Below are 13,136 nucleotides of genomic sequence, written 5' to 3' on the forward strand. Positions count from 1 at the left end.
CTGTGATAATTGGATTAATAAGTTCGGGATAATCAGTATTTGGGTTTATTAAAATAATTGTTAATATTGATATTTTCTGCCTCTTCATTTTTACAATGGAATAAATGTCTCCCAAAATTCATAAAATAATTTCGAAAATAATTCAATGGTATGCATGTATTTCCGTTTTGTTTTGTTTTTTCACTGAAAGTGTTTTTTCCAATTATCCGTTGGTTGACCGGCTTTCATACGCATTTTCTCCTTCAGGTAAGCATGCTTTTTCTTCCTTGTTATCTGTTTATAATATGCTTTACATTTACATAAATAAATTATATATAGAGCACGGATGGCCGAGTGCTAGGCTTTTATTGCAAGGGTTAGTGGTTCGATCGAGCCCATTTGGGGATTACTTTGTTCTGTTTTTACCGGTATTTTTTAAGGACCGTTGAAATGGAGTCTGTAAGACACCAAAGTAGCCTTTAACAGTCCCAGCGTTGTTTTTGACTTCCTGATTGTTTTATGCTCAGAAATCCATCGTGCCGCCTGCTTTGCCTTCTATATCGCTCGTTTAACTTGCCTGCGAGCTTCCCTTAATCTTTAGAATTTAGTATGAATATAATTTTTCGTTAATTTTCCATTGTCTATGTTTGCACTCACCATTGCACCAGAAATGCTCGATTGGTCATTGTCGGCTCGGGTACTGCATAAATGAATCCGTAGTACTCTTAAGTATACTTTAATGTACCCCGGGTACGAAAATTATACTAAAACGTACCCGGGAATTTTAACGCTAAGTTGGTCGCTGTCGGCTTTTTTCCAATTTATTATGTTCAGCTTTATGTCAATATTTTGTAAAATGACCTCTATGTTATCAAACTCATACCTAAAAAAGCATGTTGATACTGGTTTTGTTCAAAGGTGGTTAGCGTGTGGCTATGATATTTATTAGTGAAAACATCATTTTGAATGATAAACTATCATATTATAACGAACAAGAGGGCCAAGATGGCCCTGGTTTGCTCACCTGAGAGGAGTCGGTTCATTCAATCTTTACCAAACGTCAAACTTGATCTAGATATTGTCCAGACAAACATCCTGGTCAAGTTTCATCATTATTGAACCAAAACTCTGGCATATGGAGTGTTTTTGTTTTTTGTAAGATTTGACCTGGTGACCTATATTTTGAGTGGACCCCCTAACCAAACATCAAACTTTGCTTACAAAAATAAATATTATGACCAAGATTCATAAAATCTGAAACAAAATTGTGACCTCTAGAGTGTTTACAAGGATTTTGTATAATATAATGAAAATTTGGACAATCTTAGGGCAATAAATATGGCATTGATTTTGTTATATATATAAAACCAATCTTTTTACCAAGTTTCATGATGATTGGGCAAATAATGGGACTTCTAGAGTGTTCACAAGCTTTTTTACTATGTATAAATATAAGAAAACTGCCCCCCCCCCCCCCGGCAGCCATGTTATTCAACTGACCGAAACCATTTTTAAACTCAACTCTCATATCAAGGAAACAAATGTTCTGACAACATTTCAAGAAAATTGGGCCAAAAATGTGTTCACATGTTTTCACTATATACTTATAGAGAAAAATGCCCAGCCCACTGGCGGCCATGTTTTTTCACCGATCTGGACCATTTTCAGACTCGTCCGAGATATCAATAAAACCAATGTTTTGACCAAATTTCATGATGATTGGGCAAAAATTGTGACTTCTAGAGTGTTTACAAGGTTTCTCTATAGCCAAATAAGGAAAACTGCCCCATCCCCCGCCCCGGCAGCCATGTTATTCATCTGACCGGAACCATTTTCGAACTCAACTCTCATATCAAGGAAACAAATGTTCTGACCAATTTTCATGAAAATTCGGCCACAATTGTGACTTCTAGAGTGTTCACATGTTTTCACTATATACATGTAGAGAAAAATGCCCCGCCCGCTGGCGGCCATGTTTTTTTCACCGATCAGGACCATTTTCAAACTCGTCCGAGAAATCAATAAAACCAATGTTTTGACCAACTTTCATGATGATTGGGCAAAAGTTGTGACTTCTAGAGTGTTTACAAGGTTTCTCTATAGCCAAATAAGGAAAACTGCCCCGTCCACTGGCGGCCCTGTTTTTCAACGGACTGGAACCACTTTTTAATTCAACCAACATATCATTAAGAGAAACATTTTGACAAAGTAACATGAAGATTGGGCATGAAATGTGACTTCTGCAGTGTTTACAAGGTTTTTCTTTTTTTGACCTAGTGACCTAGTTTTTGACCCGGCACGACCCAGTTTCGAACTTGACCGAGATTTCATTGGGTCGAAGCTTCTGACCAAGTTTCATGAAGATCGGACAATAAATGTGGCCTCTAGAGTGTTTACGAACAAATGTGGACGGACGACGGACGGACGACGGACGGACGACGGCAAAGACTGGTAACAAAAGCTCAAAAGTTCATATTTTCTGGAAAAATTTGTACTAACACTATATATATACATAACAAGGTATTCAACTCGAAATCCCCCGAAAACATGGTGCATCGCTTTGAACAGCCATTACTTCATCAATTTTGCAGCGATTATCATCCTTTAGTATATATTCCGTAAACAGGGTACATCTAAATCGACAATAAAATTGAATGCTATATCCATATCTTAAATGTATGCTGCACTTTTTTCCCATATATTTCAAAGTAACTTCATGTTCTAAAATGTACATGCTAAGTCATATTTGATTAAAGCAATTCACAATGCAACTCTATCGTTTTTGAATCATTTCACGCGCTCAAGTGATAAGACGATAGGTTACGGTCACATGATTACCGGAAATATCTAATACCCTATACAAATAAAATGAGTAAGTAACAAATGAGGTTCACGATGAATTATCGTTTTCAATAATGATAACATTTTCTTAAAAAAAAAAATACGTTTAAGTCGAACTTTTGAATCCGTTTTTGATTATTCAAACATATAAAAATACTACAAACGAATATATAATTACTATAATTTCAGTTTTCTTTCCCATCCATACTTTAGATAGTAAAACGACACTCTTGAACCGGATACAAACGTATAATCACCTATCCCAGCATCTGACCCAAGGTGACTGTTGACTATTCTCAGCCTGGAGTTAAGAAATAAATCAATTAATTTATTACCCAATCAATTCAAAAAGGTGTTTTTACAGAAACGTTCATCCATCCTTAAGCAATGAGATGTGTGTCCATATCGAGCGTTTAAAGGGGCCTTTTCACAGTTTTTGGCATGTTTTGAAATAAGTCATTAAATGCTTTATATTGATAAATGTTAGCATTGGATCTTAAAAGCTCCAGTAAAAAATCAAATATAAAATTTAAAATAGGAAAAAACAAGTAGCCGCAGCTGGACTCGAACCAGTGACCCCCGGAGTCCTTGAGTAACCTGGAGTAAAAACGCAATAGCCCGCTCGGCTATTCTGCCAAACATACTCGGTTAAAGTATTTTATGTATTATATGAGCAATCTTCGTAGTTTCACAAAATTTAACAACAACAACAGAACTCTCCAAATTATTCAATCGTTTCGCGTTGCAACGCTTTTTAATTTTTAGGTTTTTAAATCGTCAAAAGATGAATTTATTGGCTATATTAGACCATGGTAAATGTTCAGTAATACTGTTTCCTCACAAATATCATAACAAAAACGAAAATTTGCGAATCTGAAACAACTTTTTTTCAATTTTGTCAATTTACCAAACCGTGAAAAGATCCCTTTAAATCGCAAATGTTCAACATAGTGACGAACATTATAAGTGTGCATTCAAAGACATGACACAAAATCCCTCAAGTTGCCTTTTAAAATACAATGAGTTTTGCGATGGATAAATAAAGCAAATATTTACATGGAATGGTGCATGAATAAACGATTTTTATCCCATCATCAGACGTGCATTGTCGAAATAAACCACTGTGGAATAAATTTTCCTCTATTTCGGCAGTGCTGAAATATAGCTGTCACGCGCGGCGGAGAATGGTCATATGACTCGGAATCAACTATAAAGTAATCATTTTTAGTAAAATCGAATCAGATTCAACAAAACAAACAATTCGATGCCAAGATGTAAAGTTGGTATTAATAAAGTATGGTTCTATTCTGTTTTGTATTGTTCTGGAACAAAACGGGTATTGTCCGGGTAATAACTAGTCGTTATTTACTAATTTATAATGATATAATAAATAATCTCTTATGAATGTCTAATTATATGTTTGGTTTATCCTGTGTTAATAAAAAAAAATATTATTTAGCTAGTTTATTAAATATATGGATTTTTTAAGAAGCGAAATGACCGTTATCTTGCGCGTGGCCGTCAACGCTCTTTCTGAGTTAAAGATTACTCAGTATAGATTTTAATTTTCAACCACACAATCAGTCAGCAGGTCATAAGTTATAATTGTTAATTATAATATATCATTATAGTTAGTAATTGAATTAATTATTTGTGTAAATAGTGACTTTTGTCGTTTGATATTCATTGTCGGTCATAGATCAGAGTCTGGGCGAGAGGGAGTTTGTAGTGTGTTGGTCATTAATTGTAAGTTATTGAAGGAGATGTTTGCCTGGGGGCCGGAAATTGTGATTGTGAGTTTGGGTGGAGATGACATTACGACCTGGATTCGACCTGGGCATATCGGATTGACAATTGTGGAACTCTGCCATCGGATAAAGGCCAGCGGGGTGCGCCATGTTATCGTCGCAGGCATATGTAAGCGGCACGTTTTCTGGGAGGAGGAGATGGAGATTAATACATATGTGAAAATCGCCATTTACATCGCCAAAAAGGTGATGAAAAAATTCCCGGTTGCGTGCATGTTTCCTGTACGTGGGAGCGGTCATTGGTCGGACGATGGCGTTGTCATCTGTAGCGTGGCGGGCATGGATGTATGTATGTGATGTATGATGTATGTATGTATGAGTATGTATGTATGTATATGTATGTATGTATGTATGTATGTATGTATGTGTGTATGTATGTATGTATGTATGTATGTATGTATGTAGTGGTATGTATGTATGTATGTAGTATGTATGTATGTATGTATGTATGTATGTCTGTATGTATGTATGTAGGTAGTATGTATGTATGTATGTATGTATGTATGTATGTCGATGTATGTATGTATGTATGTAATGTATGTATGTATGTATGTATGTATGTATGTATGTATGTATGTATGATGTATGTATGTATGTATGTATGTATGTATGTATGTATGTATGTATGTATGTATGTATGTATGTATGTATGTATGTATGTATGTATGTATGTATGTATGTATGTATGTATGTATGTATGTATGTATGTATGTATGTATGTATGTATGTATGTATGTATGTATGTATGTATGTATGTGGTATGTATGTATGTATGTATGTATGTATGTATGTTGTATGTATGTATGTGTGTATGTATGTATGTATGTATGTATGTATGTATGTATGTATGTATGTATGTATGTATGTATGTATGTATGTATGTATGTATGTATGTATGTATGTATGTATGTATGTATGTATGTATGTATGTATGTATGTATGTATGTATGTATGTATGTATGTATGTATGTATGTATGTATGTATGTATGTATGTATGTATGTATGTATGTATGTATGTATGTATGTATGTATGTATGTATGTATGTATGTATGTATGTATGTATGTATGTATGTATGTATGTATGTATGTATGTATGTATGTATGTATGTATGTATGTATGTATGTATGTATGTATGTATGTATGTATGTATGTATGTATGTATGTATGTATGTATGTATTGTATGTCTGTATGTATGTATGTATGTATGTATGTATGTATTGTATGTATGTATGTATGTTATGTATGTATGTATGTATGTATGTATGTATGTATGTATGTATGTATGTTATGTATGTATGTATGTATGTATGTATGTATGTATGTATGTATGTATGTATGTATGTATGTATGTATGTATGTATGTATGTATGTATGTATGTATCGCTTAACAGACGTTCAATAGCACGCGCACTTTATAAAATAATAAAACATAACGTGCACCATTGTATTTATTTTTATAAATTACGTACACACATTATATTTTATACACTGTTGTTTGTTTTACTCAACAAGAAAGCAATCAGAAAAAATTGTTATATACAAAGCGCAACAGGTTGCCTTACTTGAGGTATAGCCGAGTTTTGCGTACGCGCCTTCTTTAGGTTATGGTTATTAGGTAATACGCCATGTTTTTTGCAGATTCAGTATAGTAGTGGTTGTTTGTTAGCTCATGACAATATGCAGTTTTCAGAATAAACTTTAAACATACAGTCGGCGACAACAATTGGGTCGGTCATTTTACTGGAATCTCAATTATCTTTGTCAGGTTAACCTATAATTGCGACAGAAAGGTGCCATACATCTATGCCTATTAAATGTTGACATGTAATTTACAACAGCTGATTAAAGCTAAGGGACAGAGCGTAGCCAATTGAAAACTTTTAGGGGCAACTTATTTTACTGATTTTGCATGTTAGCTGGCTGGGTTTGAGGGAAATATCTCTACGTACAAAAAGCACGCGTTCCGTGGCACTATAACGTATTTGAAAACTTTAATTTAGTGAATAATGAATACATGCAAGCATCATGTGACAATATGGAAACAATGTTCAGGTGGCCCCGAACGTTTAGACACACACAAGTACAACATGTTAGCCAGTCGGCAACGCCGCTCCGAAGAAGTTGAATGTACTAGAGTATTGTGCCATTATTTTGATGTCCATTGTCCTGACTCATTGCAATTCACTTTTATAGACAGTAACAACCATAATTTAACGTGTACAGGTACATGTACGTCTAGACAAATATTTGGGTTTTTAGATGACCCATTTTAAGACAATGGTAGACGTACGTAATTGTCATTTCAACATCATTAAATGCTGTCCAAAGCACGAAAAGTGGTGCTGAAGAATACTAAAATGTGCTAGACGTACACGTAAACGTTAAAAGTTGGAATTCACAACCTCTCTAACGAGTACATCACAAAACAAAAATTGTGGGGTAAAAATGGATCAGATGTATTTCCAGATAATACCGACATATGTCAAGTTGGAAATATTTGACAGTTTATGTCGAATTGATACATATGAAGTACTGTTTTTGATAAATGTTTTGAGAAACGTTTCTAATTGTTGAAAATGCTGCTAATGTTAAACCAAAAAGAAATTTAAAGAATAATTTTCAGTGAAATGGTTTGCCAAGAGTTGTAAGTCATCCAATGGAAACATTCACAGAGCCAAATACTTCTATAAGTTACATAATACTGACACGCGTAAACTATATAAACATACTCTAAAAAGGATTTATGGAAACTTTCAAACAGAAAACAATTATTAAACGCCCCTGAAAAAGAATACAGATCACGCGCTATGAGAGGCTGGGTTGTAACTTAAGTCGTTCAAAGCTAGCATAATCGATAATGGAGAAACAGTACAATAACTATAAAAGTATGTCTTAATCTTTGAAAACGTACAATTTTGGCGTTTCTGTAGACGTTCAATAATTTAAGGTGTTGACTGATATGTTGCATGAAGATGGAACACTATTTGATGTAAGTAATAGACGTTTTTTTTAAACTTTAGTTCCAACCATTATTTAATCAGACAATTTTTATTTATATCTGCCTTTGTCATAGAAATAGTTAACTAGTTTTTAAGTGCTCATTTAATAAATTAAACTGAATTAAAATAATGTGTAACAAAATATGGTCACACTTTACCCAGCGAGCGGCTTTTCTGATGTGTAATTGAATCTGAAAATGTATATAGTATTTACTGAATGTAGTCTAAATAATTAGTCGTAATCTACCGATGTGTATCGACCTCATATTTATATGAGTATTACTGAATGATGCAAAGATAATTCGTATATGTACCAGGGGCCCGGGCCGTTTCATCAACGATCGTACAACAAAAATGATCGCAAGACAAAATTCTTACTCTTGTTTCTGAATTTTGGTGATTTACGTGAATAATAATAATTATATTTTATCATGTGATGCCCATCGATTTTGCAGAGCATATCACTATACACACTCATACAACTGCAGAATTGCACAAAAACAAGACGTCAAATTTGTATCGTTATGCCATTTTCGTGATTCGACCGTTTATGAAACGATCCCAGGTACCATATGCATCTTACCAGTTCGTACACAGACAACGTGAATACATTAAGACTTTTTAAGTGCCGTAGAAATATGCATTCGTGATCGTATATACATGTCTGTTACCTCTATTTCGGTGTATCAAAATATTATAAATTACAATTTTAATATTTTTCTGCTGGCTGGTTAAGGACGCAGCATCAAGGATCATTACGTGCCACGACGATGCTGACATGAATAAAAGTACTGAAAGTACTGGTGTGACGATGCTTTTGAAGAGGATTGATATAAAAGCATCAATTTAAGTTTATCTACATCACCACAATTGTGTATGTGGGTACGAAAATTTTGGGTAGGAAAAAAATGGGTACGAAAATTTTTGGTACAAAAATTATGCCAAAAAAAAAGTACGTAAAAAGATTTGGTTACAAAAAAAATTGGGTAGAAAAAAAAATTTGGTAACGAGCAAAAATTTGGGAACGAACAAACAATGGGCACGAAAATAATTTGGTACGAAAAATGTAGGGTACGAAAAAAAATGGGGGTACGGGGAAGAAGTACCCGTGGGGAACTTGATCCTTTCAGCGAAACTGGGAGGCGGGTTACATTCTCGATCAAATATAACAAGAAATATATTTAAAAAGGTATTCGACGTGTATTTTCTGTACCACTTATCTTAAAAAAAATGTCTGTTACAGTAAAACGTTTGTGGGTTATAACATTACGTTTCAGCATATAAATTCAAAACTTGACATGCTCTTTAATTACACCATGCTCTTTAATTTCACATGTATATCATTCCAAACTTTATATTTCGTTGTGTCCTTTCCTAAGTTAATGATGCTATGTGTACGGACGTAATTTCACAATCCCATGTGCATGAACATGTACTTTTTCTGTTTTGATTATTGTTCTTTTTCTCTAATTCAATAAGCTTAGGCATGTTTGTTCGTTAAGTATGGCAATAATTTCATAATGATTCCCGATCGAAAGTGGGTATGAGCACATAGTCGTAAGAGCACTTGAATACTCGAGTTCGCCCATGAACACATGGTAAGGTTAACTAAATCTCCGCTATATGACCTAAGTAATATGTGTTTAAAACAGCAAACAATATCCAACAAACGAATGAATTGTCAAACATAGTATGTGCACTGATGTGGCTCTGTAATTTATGTTTGAAAAGTTTATTTAATATGCAAAATGAGGAAGCACGCAGAACAGCGATTATCACAGACATGCCATGGCTATTATGCTGTTTATATACCATAGTCGCTACAACGTTTACAAATGGCAGGTTCAAAATAATTCGTTTTCTTTACACTCATGATCGCGTTGAAAGTTAATTATACACGTTTTAATTCCCAATTTATTTATTGAATCACGACAAATATCAAATACAATATAGAAAATGCATAGTTGTTTCATTGTTCTATAAACATATAATGGATTGAATATAACTGATTTAAAATTAACGTTTTCAAACTATTACTAAATCTTTTCCCAGTATATGCTGTCCTATTTATATCTGAGCTTCCTAAACCTTTATCAATGATAATCAGCGAGGTATGCCGATTAGAAAAATCGAGCTATCTCAATCGGACTGGCTCGGTCTTTTACATAGGTTGCCATTATGAAGATTTTTTCATGATATGATAACTAAGACGATGCTTCGCAGCATCGTCAAAAAGGCGATCTAACTTTGTGAACGCAAGAACATCAAAACAGTGAGTTTTTATAGTGTTTTATTTGTCTTAGCATATCATGGTGGATAGTTGTTTTTAAAGGCTACAATTGTAAAGCATTCCTCTCACGATAATGCCAAAAGCATGTTGTTGACAAACAAATAGGGTCGGTATAACGGCAACTTTTCTTTGCTAAATCTTACTATTGAAACAAACAGAAACATATCCCAAACATGTTTTGGCCAATCCAATCAAACGTCTTTTCCATGCGTTGATTTACCTTTCTAGTATAACAATACGTTACGACAAAATTAAGCAAAAAATTGGTTGAAAGCGAATATCATTCTTGTAGCGCGAATCAGTTTTTCTTAAAGGCATCACATTGCGCAAAAAGCATGATCTTATACCGGTAAACCTGCCACATGAAACTCCTTTTATCATGCTTTGATTATTGAATAACTTGAGGCCATGACAGCGAGAACAAAATATATGTCCACAATGCGAACTAAGATATTATATACAGAACATGGGAAAGCTGTCAATAACATGGAAAAAAAATGAGGGTACGTTAAAATTAATGATTCATATTGGTATCGATATAATCATTCTTTAACTGAGTTTTCGTGGGAATAAAGCGTAAAATTGTCAATATTTATACTTCTTACTATTAATAGGGATCAAAGGATTACAATGATGTATTTAAGCTTAGGCAATCAATTATATCAAATAAGACTAAAATAATTAACTTATGACGGAATATACAGACGAACAGACGTGTGCCTTTTTTTCGGCGTAAGCTGAATAAGCCAGCTTTTCACCCTGACTTGACCTTTGTAAGTGTCCAATAATACTCAAATAAAATTTCCCGCGGCTAAGTACGAATGAATACACTTCATTTATTCCATTGGCTGATTTGAGTATAACACCAGAACATTGGAAACATATCCGCGTCTTTGTAACACTGTTTTACTGCATGAAACAATTTTATCTCTAATGAAAAGGCCCAATAGATAGAACAGTTTTACAATCAATTTTCGACATAAATACAGTTTGTGCGTTCACCTTTTATTTTCAGAGAATTACCAGCGCAAAAGCGTTTAACTAAAGGCTATGTTGTCATATTTAGTACTTACTTGCATTGCATTTCAACCCGCGAGGTTTCGGGTCAATACGCGGTCATTTTGTGAAAGTCAGAGTTTATATACAGTTCATCACCGGAGTTCGCAAAAGGGGTTGCGATCATTGTGTCTTACTGACAATAACGTAGTGACTGTAATGCATTGCATTCCAATCCGCAAGGTATCAAGGTCAGTTTGCGGTCAGTTGCAGAAATCTTTATATAAACGCCGTCTCGTAAACTTTGTGCACTTGAAGTCTGTTTTGATCAGAAAAATACTAAATAAAGATATTCGGCGATATTATTGTGGTATGTCAATCGTCGATTTTTAATATGGTTTCTAAATTTGCATGATAAGGACCAATTTTGGTAAAATTAATTAGAAATATTTATCCATTTAGACCAGTTTATTAAGCATGACCACAATAATTCGCTATACTATAATTATGCAATTAAATAAGATTCGAGTATTGCCGGCTGACCTATATGCACTCGTTTATTTTCATGTTTCTTGTGTTTTTCTATTCTGTAAATATAGATATCTGAGTAATAATATCACATAAAGCAAAATAAGCCACGAAATCTGGCGCAACACCCCGTAATTGATTTGCTTATGATGTAGCTAACAACTGCGCAGAAAAAAGGCATCCGCTACTTTTTATCTCATAGAGATAACTTTTGATCGTTCATAAACATCGACCACAATCAACGCCGTATATCTTTTTTAAAGATATTTCTTGTTTCAAAATTACTTGATAACGCGACCGACCACATATTTCAAATAAATAATAGTAATCTAAATAAATTGTCTACCTACTGATCCACTGAATTTGTTTTGGCTCGGGTTTCCACAAACAAACATTTTTAGGATGGTTTAATCCCCGCTATTGTATTAGTACAACTCATTGGTCACCACGGTGTATTGCAGATTTGCATTGGTCGAATGAATAGCTGCTATATCTGGAACTTTGCAAATATGGGTTTCTCCAGCTTATTCCCCGGTATAAACAATATTTTACCGTTGCAGCTTCGCGGTGCGCTACCTTGAAGGCTGGACTAACGGAACATTGTGCATTTATTTTGATAAAATTATATTCATAAATAATGGCATCACTGCGAGGGTAAAAAAGAAAACGTATGTTTTACCAAGGGGGGGGGGGGGGGGGGAGTTGGGGAACAAGTCTATTGTGGTTGTTTACGGTGTGAATCAAACACTATTGCGATTCGCGTTATTTGTAACAAAGCTATAGCAAAGAGTCTGAAAATGAATCTGTATAACGATTTATTATTATTTTTAAAGTCGCAGGTTAAAGAGGCCTTTTCACAGATTTTGGCATTTTTTGCAGTTTGTCATTAAATGCTTTATATTGATAAATGTAAACATTGGACGTAAAAGGATCCAGTAAAAAATCAAGAATAAAATAAAAAATAAAATAAAAAAAAGGGTGACCCACAGCAGTGCTCGAACCATGGCACTGACCCATGGAGTCCTGGAGTAAAAAGTCTTCAAATTTGACCAATCGGCCATCTTTCCTTACACAATGAATAATTTATTTTATACTTAATATAAGCAATCCTCGTAGTTTCACAAAATATAACGACAACAACAGAACTTTCCAAATTATTCAATCGTTTCGCGTTGCAACGCTTTATAATTTTCGGGGTTTTGAATCGTCAAAAGATGCATATACTGGCTATTTGAGCACATGGTAATTGTTCAGTATTACGGTTTCCTCACAAGTAATATAACTAAAACGAAAAGTTGCGAATCTGAAACTTTTTTTTAATTTTGTCAATTTACCATAACGTGAATAGGCCCCTTTAAAATGTGTAATGGTTTTATTCTTACAGGTACATTTATGCGGTCCTTAATTATTACGGAAGCGCTAAAAGGGGACATTAAGACTTGAAAGTTATATTACCAGAGACCAGGTAAAGAACACAACGATCATTCACGGTGAAGAGTGACACTCAATTATAACACGTTTTACAGACCAGGATCAAACATGGACAGTTTTAACGTCATCATAGTGTGTAACCAGTAACCCAAAACTTGTTATTGCACGTTAAATAATAATGAAGTTACTGCGAATTTGGCTAAGCCAGATTGCGCAACACAGTCCGGTAAATTTACACAGTTCTACAGTGCTTTTTTAAT

Source organism: Dreissena polymorpha, chromosome 3, assembly GCF_020536995.1.
Source record: "Dreissena polymorpha isolate Duluth1 chromosome 3, UMN_Dpol_1.0, whole genome shotgun sequence".
Classification (NCBI taxonomy): domain Eukaryota; kingdom Metazoa; phylum Mollusca; class Bivalvia; order Myida; family Dreissenidae; genus Dreissena; species Dreissena polymorpha.